Source organism: Cherax quadricarinatus, chromosome 34, assembly GCF_038502225.1.
Source record: "Cherax quadricarinatus isolate ZL_2023a chromosome 34, ASM3850222v1, whole genome shotgun sequence".
In the NCBI taxonomy this organism is placed as follows: Eukaryota; Metazoa; Arthropoda; class Malacostraca; order Decapoda; family Parastacidae; genus Cherax; species Cherax quadricarinatus.
In genome coordinates, this window is record NC_091325.1 from 9,982,171 (window position 1) to 9,992,170 (window position 10,000).

Sequence of the window (10,000 nt, forward strand, 5' to 3'; positions counted from 1 at the left end):
TATATATATATATATATATATATATATATATATATATATATATATATATATTATATATTTATATATTATATAATTACACACCGAAAACGGGCACAACGAGCATAATTCAACTGCTGTAACTGCAGATAATAGCACGAACAGTTACGTTATGAAACATTTTCATTTATCTGGTTTAATACAGCTGTAGAACTTAATTCTTGCCCACCCTCTCTCTTTCTCTAACACATACACTCACACAAAATCTAATTACCCCCCCCAAAAAATAAATAAATAAAACAATGACGAATTAGGCATTATGAACTATACAGCGACCTGAAAAGTTTCGAGCCACATTTTTTTTCTTTGCATTTTGCTGTAAATAAAGCCGAGACTGCAAGGTGACACTTGGAATGAATCATCACTGGTGGGTAACGGTGTATTGAGGGACGAGGTTAATGTGACACGTAAATTCGGAGGTCAGACAATGGCTCCTTCGGGACATCATCAATCACGAATTTTTCTCCTGTGATAAGACGAGCCTCGGTGATAATCATCTATTAATAGTGTACAAGAGAGAGAGAGAGAGAGAGAGATAAATGATGAACAGTCTGGCAACATGCCTTCCCTTCCTACAATGTTTAAAAAGTGATAACCAGAGACAAGAGCAGTACAGATGCAAGCAGTGAAACAGTCTCTCGGAAGACTAACCCACAAACAAATCAGAGAATACAAATTAGTTCGTAGCTAACCAATTGGAGGAATGAAGTTAAAAAACTCTAGAACTGCAATAGTCGAAACACTAAAGTAATTTGTTTGCAAGGTGATAGGCATTTAATATTCCAGCTAATATAATTTGACAGTAACAGACTGTTTGAGGAATCCTATATTATGCAGTGTATATACACTAGCACAAAAATCAGATGACTGTAGAAATTTGTATCTAAACTAAGAAAAAAAGATTCTCAGAAAAGTAATCTAAATTCAATCAGAAAAAGCGATGATTTATTAATGGAGATATCTAAAACATCTTACTAAGTGCACTAAGAAAAACCGAACAGACTGGGATATAAAAAAGAAATAATGCTCGCCTTAAGAAGAATTTCCCTCCTCTCCTCCAGTTTCTCATTCCTTTCCCCACCTTCTCCTAGAACACTTCTTCCCACATCTCCGATTTCCTTTGCTCTTTCCTCCTGACGCACCTTCACCCTTTTTCCAAATTTTCCCCCTCCTCTCCTCATTTCTCCTTCCTTTCTTCCCCTCCTTTTGTGATTAAGTCTCTCCTCTATGACTGTACTCAACTGCCAGCCTCCCACCACCACTAATGTTTGGACTGCTGCCTTCCTGGATCTCTCTCTCTGTCTCAGTTGTCTGTGTTTGTCCCCTCCTGCCTGTATCCCATAGTCCGTATATTTATCTGTATCTCATCTGTTTTTGTCCCTTTTTCTGTCTGTGATTGTCCCTTCTTTTGCTTGACTGTGCCTTCTGCCGTCTGTGTGTATTTTTATGGCTTTGTATGTCCTTTCTGTTGTATGCGTGTGTCTTGTTCTGTATGTTCTTTATTCAGTCCGTGTTTCTGATTCTGTCTGTATCAACGTACTTTTATCCTTTGGCTATTATCAGTTCTGTTTAACAATCTGTTTATTGTTCTTAGTCCCTTCTTTGCATCTTTTATTTGTTTATATATCTGTTAGTTTTTCTGCTTTGTTTTTTTACACTTTTGATGTATGCCTTTAGTTTTGCCTCTGCCATTTATTCGTTCTCAATTCTGTGTACCTCTCTTCGATTTTGTTAGTGTGTATCTTTACGTTTCTCTTATTGAACTACTGCCTCACTATGATTTTCCCCGACGATTATAAAATGATAGCAATTGGCTTAAATCTAAATTACATTTTAATTTCCTTTTCTAATTTTCATAAAGAAATATTGAATTTTGTATTTACCTGAAGACTTGAGATAAAATGATGTCGGTCACTGCTCCTTCCTCATGTCACTCGAACTGTAAAAAAAATAAATAAATTTAAGATAGTAAGGAATGGTCTAATGCTACTCCTTTTTCTATTAATAGTACGTCAACTACAGCTTCATTTGTAACTACTACACAATTATAATAATTATAATCTCTATTAAAAACTATCAATTTTCGGTCCATGCACATATATACTGATTAAATTTTAACCCACACATCTGATGAGTGACATTAGTGCTTGTAGTGGTGATGGTGGTGGTGGCGGTGACGTTAGCGGTAGTAGCAGTGAGAATAATATCAATGTTAATGATGGTGGTGGTGGTGATGGAGAAAGGTTATGGTGGTGACAGGAATGGCTACTATAGAGGCAATATTAGTTTCCTTATAAAGGCTGTGAAATATCACGCTCAGAGGGAGGTTTTCCCTTGTGCGAGAGTAATTAAAAGACCCGTTATTCATGACATGTTCTGCGTGAGTCAGCATGGTGGGCTAGAGCCAGGGAAAGGAGAGAAGTGTTCGTGGAAAGAGTCACTCGGTAATCTTATGATTTGTTTATGTTTGGAGAAAATGGGAGTAGTTGTTTCAGCTCCTGTAACTGAAGAAAAATGGCAACTATTCAGTACATACATTCGGTTGGTTAACTGAGCTTAAAGCCTATCCACTACTCAGGGTCGTTAAGGCTGTAAATCACCCGTTTACTACTAGCCAAAAATACATTTAATCCCTAAAATAGGGATTAACTCCCCGTACGCAGTGTATATGCCCTCTGTGATGTATTTTGTAAAAAAAAAATATTGGGTTCAATTAGTCAAAATATATATGTTGAAGAAAACCACAGCTCGTGAATGTTAAGGAAAAGTTAGAAAATTAAAGTATTCCAAGGAAAACCTTAATCAAAAAATGTATACTGACGAAAACGAAAAGGCTAGTGAACTCTTATATGAAAATAAAATGAGAAAAAAATATTAAGTGCTTATGCTGAAAACGGGAAAAGATAATAAACTCATGAATGAAGGTTAGAAAATTACAACTGCTGCATTAAGTTCAATAATTTTCCTGTCACCTAGAAAAATTCTCATCACCGGACGTGTTCCATTATCAGGTCCCGTTTTCAAGCATCCAATAACAAGAAAATATATAAAACATCATCGAGTAAAAAAAAAAAAATCTACAATAACGATGATGCTTCTCCTGTCGTTTATATGTTTAAAACTCGTCATTTTCACGCTTCCTTCCCTGTTGGGCATCTAGTGTTACCCTTGTGATTGTAGTGATTGTTGAACTTGTGAAAAAGAAGTAGGTAATGGAGTGGTTGGTTCACTTGGCTTTTATCTCTCACAGAGGACGTAATTGTCTTGCTGACTTAAAATTTAGAGGAAAAACAAAATTAAGCTCCCCGGCGGGAGTGAACTCATATTACCTTTGATTTATTCTTAACAATTTCTTGAGAGAATAGCAAACATAGAAGAGCAACAGAAGTGTAGATGGGGCAAAAGGATGAGGGTCAAAGAACTCGAGAGAGATAATATTAATAGGAGGGAGAGGGAGAGAGAGAGAGAGAGCGAGAGAGAGAGCAGTGTAGAGGGCACAAAGTAGAGAGGGTCGGAAAACTTTAAGAGGATTATTGAGATACTTCCCTTCAAGGTGCTTGCTAAGATACAGATTTGATAGAGACGGAACAAGCATAACTACAGAAACTATGTACATTTGACACTAATACTGCTCTACTATAAGGTACGATATTTTGCTCTGGATAGAGAAACTTGTGTTCATATATTTACATAAATATAGAAACCTACTATGTATATATATATTATATATTATATATATATATATATATATATATATATATATATATATATATATATATATATATATATATATATATATATATATAATTATTAGTGTGTGTGTATATATGTATGTGTGTGTGTATATGTATACATGTGTGTGTGTGTTTTTGTGTGTGTGTGTGTGTGTGTGTGTGTGTGTGTGTGTGTGTGTGTGTGTGTGTGTGGTAATGGAACAGTATGTACTGTGATAGGTTGAAACTATGTGCACAACATGTTAGGTCAGATGAAAGTGTGCACCTGTATCCAGGTGTGTATACGAGAAGGTAGAGCTTATGAGAAAAATATGGGTATTTGTATAAGGCTTTTCTGAAGGAAGGGGAGAGAGAGAGAGAGAGAGAGAGAGAGAGAGAGAGAGACGCACAAGAAGGGAATGATTAGAATTTGAAGCTTCGCTAACAGTATCTTTCTCAAGCGCCATCATTCCAGCAGCAATTTTCCAATACAACTTCGAATCGCACGTGAAACTTTCTTACAACAACTAGCAAAGATATAACTTAGGCAAGTGATCAAATAAATGTACTGGCTGACAGAAAGGTCCAGACTACACCCTGAATCCATGAAAATGATGCTTAATAAATTACACTGTTTTTAAAAAAGCAGTCCTTAGGGACAGCATCTGAAATGAGGCATACGCATACTCGTACGTTGTATATATGGACTGATGTAGGCATACATTGATACACAAGTATAATTATGATCACAGTTTATATAAATAGGTCTATATACAAAAAAGTTATTTAAAGGAAATAAAAAAAAGCATTGGGTCGTAACAAGGATTTTCGTCTATGGAAAAAACTTGGGCGATACCACATAAAAAATTTCATGAAAATAATCTGTGGCGTTTAAATCTTCGCATTGTTTTAATCTTATTTTTTCTGACAATCTCTTCTCTACGTTTGACATAAAATTCTAATGCAACGTTTATTGAAATTGCTTAGCTATAAATTAAAAAAAAACTATTGCATGTTATGATTGAAGTTTCCTCCGATTTTGAATATTTTACAATCTCCTCCATATCTCTCTCCTTGTCTATGATTTTCATTGGGAAACGCTAAGCCGGAAAGGATCATACAATGTCTGGAGAATGGATGATAATGAGGTTTGATCCAAAAGAAATTGTGGTAGCTCCAAATCAGTGGATTAAAAACCCTTAACTGGCATGAAGCTGCCCCTCCTCCCTTTCCCCTCAAGCACTATTTGTGCTGTATTTTTTGAAAAAAAAAAAAAAATAACCTTGATCTGAGCTTCATTATGTTCGCTAATTACATCCGTCTGTACCACATAAGTTTCATATCAAAGACTTCTTTTTACAAGGCATATTATCAAAAGCTGTCAGAAAAATTTCCTGGAACATATATAAATATTACGAAGGAAGATGAGATTAACTATAAAAATAATCTTAGATACCATTTTGAGAGTTATCACTTATTTGATGAACAGCATCTGATGATTTTTTTGATACGATTATTCATGGTGAATGGAAGATACATAGGCAGATAAAGTTTAAATAAAAGCAGCGTTTCACTAACTGCCTATCTTTCATAATTTATCCATTAACGCTTGGATTAAAGCGGTATAAACGCTGATTGACGGAAAGTGAGAAACCATTTGAAAAGAAATATGAAACAGATTAAAAGAGATCTGTATATTTCGGTTTCAGAGGTCCTCTTCAGGAGATACATAAAGAGGAAAGTTGGGTAGTGAGCGAGAGAGAGCAGGCTAACACTCGGTGCTGTAGACCACTATTGCCTTTTTTTTCGTTCATTTCATCTCATTTTATCATTCAGAAAATCTGTCTTTGTCTGCCCGTCTGTCAGATAATCTCTGATTTTCTCTCTCTTGGTCTCTCGGTCTCTTTCATTTTCCCTTCCTATGCTATGTACTCAGTACTGTCGTTAGGATCTCTTCAGCGATTAAAGTTAATTGCTTCAGCTATTAAGCTCTGTGTACGAATATGCAAATTAAGGCTAATATTTTGCATATTTTGTTTGTGATTGTGTTTAAAGTTTGGGCAGTGCGGTGGTAGATTGACCTCCACGCGCGAGAGCACACACACACAAGCACACACACGCAAACCCGCACACAACTGAGAATGACATAGCAACAAAGGCCAAGTTTGACCCAGAATTGTTTCTCAGCTACATCAGAAAAAATACGACATAAAAGACCAGTTAATATACCTGAAGGAAGGAAGGAAAAGAACTCACGAAAAAATAAAGTGTAAAATATTGTAACAATAATTTGAAGAAACAAGGAAAACGCCTATTACAATTATTACTAATTTTATTTTTATTATACTCATGTAAAGGTGTTTAACGCAGTAGTGTTATATAACACATGGGAAAGGGAGAATTTGAGGAAAATAATTTTCATTCCAGTGAGCTCTTTTTCCTTGGATCAGCAATTCAGAATCAAGGCTCCTACCCTAAACCACCCTTCCTTTCACATCCGTCCCTTTGAAGGGAGTACAGGGCAGAGAAATGACACGAATGGAGGATACTGAAAAGGAGCTTCAGAGAGACTGGGAAGGGAGGAATGATCTAATAAGTGGTTAGAATTTATGCTCAATAACTGCATATTAATAAAGATGAGAGCCAAGATAGTATGTTAATAAAGACACCATTGAAAAGTTCAAGGCATTTATTAATACAGAAAGAAATGTCTTCAGGAATCCTAATAGGAAATCACTGAAGGAATAGTACACCACTTATGCAATATCAACTTCATAATATATGGCATTGGCATAAAGCCCGAACTTCCTCACAAATATGAACAAAGATTTACCACCTCACTGGGTCAGGAATTAAATGTGACAGAATAAGGATCAGCGAAACACGGATCACTGACTATCTACATACATCAAAAAAAGTCAAGTGTTGTTCGGGGTGGCAGCGAGGTGTAGTCTGGTAATTATAATACCTTCCTATTAACCTTTTATTTTTATAGTTCTTCGATAATGTGAGGAGCCACGACAGCGCTTGAAATTTCACTATTTTTTCACAGTGGTTGTTCTGCACACACACACACACACATATATATATATATATATATATATATATATATATATATATATATATATATATATATATATATATATATATATATATAAAACTTTTTGCTCTGCGTGTTTTAATAATTGATAAATAAAATTAATCTAAAATCAACTTTTCTAATTGGTTATTGTATACAGTTTTAGGAAATATTCACAGTCGCACCCTTCTAATGAAGGCAACAAAAGTAAAAGAAAGAGTATGATACTCTTAGGGCACAAAATAGCCTGAGAGAAAATATATCTGACTCATAATCCACTTTCAGATCCTGGTTTTTCAGTTCACATTACGTACTGATTAAACATCACTTCCTCCTCAGTATAAAAGCACTTCAATCATCAACCGAGTCACTCACTAGTCAAGTTCTCACGTTAACGAACCAAACAAGTGCGTGATAATTTACACAAAGTGAAAAAAAAAATCAAGTCTTTGACCATGTGTCCAAAAACACTCCGTATCGTCAAACGCAAGGAAATGTGAATATCTGAGAACACTAAGTGTGAACGAGAAATTGTCACTTAGTGGTATAAGAATGGTGGTGATGACTCAAGAATTTCATGGTCTGAAGAAAAAATATGAATAAAACAAATATCGTCATAAATGATTTCTGTCAATAACTGATTGGGAAAAAACATTTTCCAAGACACAACGATCTTCTGTCTTATGTTGTTACAATAACTTATAATTTTTTTGTAAACTCAGCACGTAGCTCGTGTTACTTCGGCTTACAATACTATTACTATTTTTTTTAAATTTGTACAAATACTTCTTTTTCTTTTACCTACACTTATAAAATTACTTATAAAACTATTACTAATAAAACTATTACTACTAATAATAATTCTGCAACTAACGCGAGAAATATGATACGCAAGAACATTCGTTTATTCACATGCGTGAGAACAAGGTAAGTGGGTGGCTCTGCTTACTTAAACGAGTCTCAGACTAATTGCAGGTAGCGTAAAAAACTGGTGGACTACACGAAGGCTGCGTGTGTTTGATTACCATGATGTTCATAGCTAAGATTAACAGAGGATGATCAGATGTGCAGATTTGTGGGCATATAAAGGGTGTGTAGAGAGCGTTCACACGATGAATGTTTACTTTAGCTCCTATTTCAGGGATTAAAGTATTGATTGCCGATGTTCAGGAGATACGCAGCCTAATGATCTCCGTGTAGCTGATAGACATTAAACCAAACAGATCAAGCAAGATGATAGACTGTCCTCCTCCAGTGTGTTTGTGTGTGTGTTTTATATATATATATATATATATATATATATATATATATATATATATATATATATATATATATATATAAACACACACACACACACACACACACAAAGATCGCAATAAAGACGACTCGATGCTGCTACTACTGCTATTGAGACAGGCAAGATTTCAAGGCAGTGCTCTAATCCACACAGCCACAAATGCCTCATAAGCTGGGCAGCCTAGTTCACAAGCCATTTTTGTGGCTTAGTGGATAAGAGCGCTGCCTGTATCGAGTCCTGCTGACTGATGCATTGATATAAAAATCGCTTGTGAGGTCAGGACATACAAGTCATTGAAATAGCTTAAATCCATGCTTGAGGCTCACTGATGTGCCCGGGCTGGGAAAGAATATGACTTGTGAACCAGGCTGCCCAGCTTTTGAGGCATTAGTGGCTGAGTTTATTAGCAATGAGTTTGCGAAATAAACCACATTGGGTGTTAGTAAAAAGGGTATGTGATATCAACAAGCATTTGGGAAAAACGACACAAAATGCCACCGCTAGGATATTTTATTGGAAATGTTTCGTATTACGATCTTTGTTGCCATTTGGAATGACCAAATGATGTGACAAAGGGTATTTTCTACTTCTAAAAATATTACATGCTCTCTTTCAAAAATATCTTTCATATTTAAAAAGTCGAGATCTACATTAACCTCATTGCCCTTAATACCTCAGTGAGACAAGCAGTTTTAAACACGCGTTCCTGTGCAACTCAAACATTCCTCAACACTGAACTTTGTTGTCTTACTTGCACTCTGGCTGGATACAGCACGTCATTTGAAACAAATTTTCTCTTCCTAGTCAACTTCTCTGGTTGCTCATTGCATTAAGCAAATGAGAACGTAGCCGCTTTGGATGATATTCGTAGATCACTGTCCAGGAACCGAGAGTTAGAGACAGGAGGTAGGATGGGTGAGGTTAGATAAAGGATTGAAGCGAGGATGTGTGATTTGTATTTGGTAGTGTGTAATTACCAAACTGAATTTACCTATTGGATTTACAGGTTTTGAACCCAGCTTCTGAGCTTATGATATAACACTGTTAACAGACTCAATAAGGAAATAGTAAAAAAAAATTAAGATTTGAAATAGTTTTGTTCTAATCTGGTTTGTCTCTAGAGTCTAGACTGTTCATTTTATGTTTTATAACGCATCTGTTGACGTTTACGAGAGTTATTTGCTTATCAGTTTCCATCTTCATTTCCTTCACCTTGTTCGTCTGTGTCTACCTTGTCCTCTCTTACCTCTATTCACCTATTTTCTGTGTGTGTGTGTGTGTGTGTGTGTGTGTGTGTGTGTGTGTGTTTGTTTGTTTGTGTGTGTGAGTGAGAGAGAGAGAGAGAGAGAGAGAGAGAGAGAGAGAGAGAAGAATTTTCACTTGAAATCGGGAAAGAGACAGTGAACACTTGAGATCAAAAAGAGATGAAAGATTTTCTTACCACTGATGATGGCATATAGTAGAATAGAAGAGATAATAGAAATGGTAGTAGTCGTGTGGGTGGGGTAAATATCTGAAGTGTGGTGTGAGTGGAAGGGATGCAGGTGGTGCCGTTGGTGATGCTGGTGGCTATGCTGCTGAGGGAGACGTTATACCATTAGCCAGTCACGGTCACAGGGGCAGGTTTCTCTCCGAGTGATGCTAGAGGTGAAAGAGATGCTCTCAAATTAAGGGAGATTCACAAAGGCAAAGAAGGATCACTTACATGGAGTTTCAAATGGGTTAAGAAAAATGTGACTGTTAGCCGAGATTCATAAGGATTATCATCACACTGGATGAAATGCACACAGGTGAAGTTGTTCAGTAAGAAGAAGACAGATGAAGACGATGATATTATTCAGTAAGAAGCATAAAAAAAATGGCGACAAAAAAGTT

General features: G+C 36.0%; 1 long non-coding RNA gene across 1 annotated transcript in view; it reads right to left on the minus strand.

The window, feature by feature from the left end:
• Positions 1 to 10,000, minus strand: part of LOC138853596 (uncharacterized) — a 208,327-nt gene that overhangs the window by 136,164 nt on the left and 62,163 nt on the right. The window contains exon 2 of the long non-coding RNA XR_011392770.1: positions 1,920 to 1,975. This is a non-coding gene — a long non-coding RNA (uncharacterized lncRNA). The remainder of the gene's footprint in view (positions 1 to 1,919; positions 1,976 to 10,000) is intronic.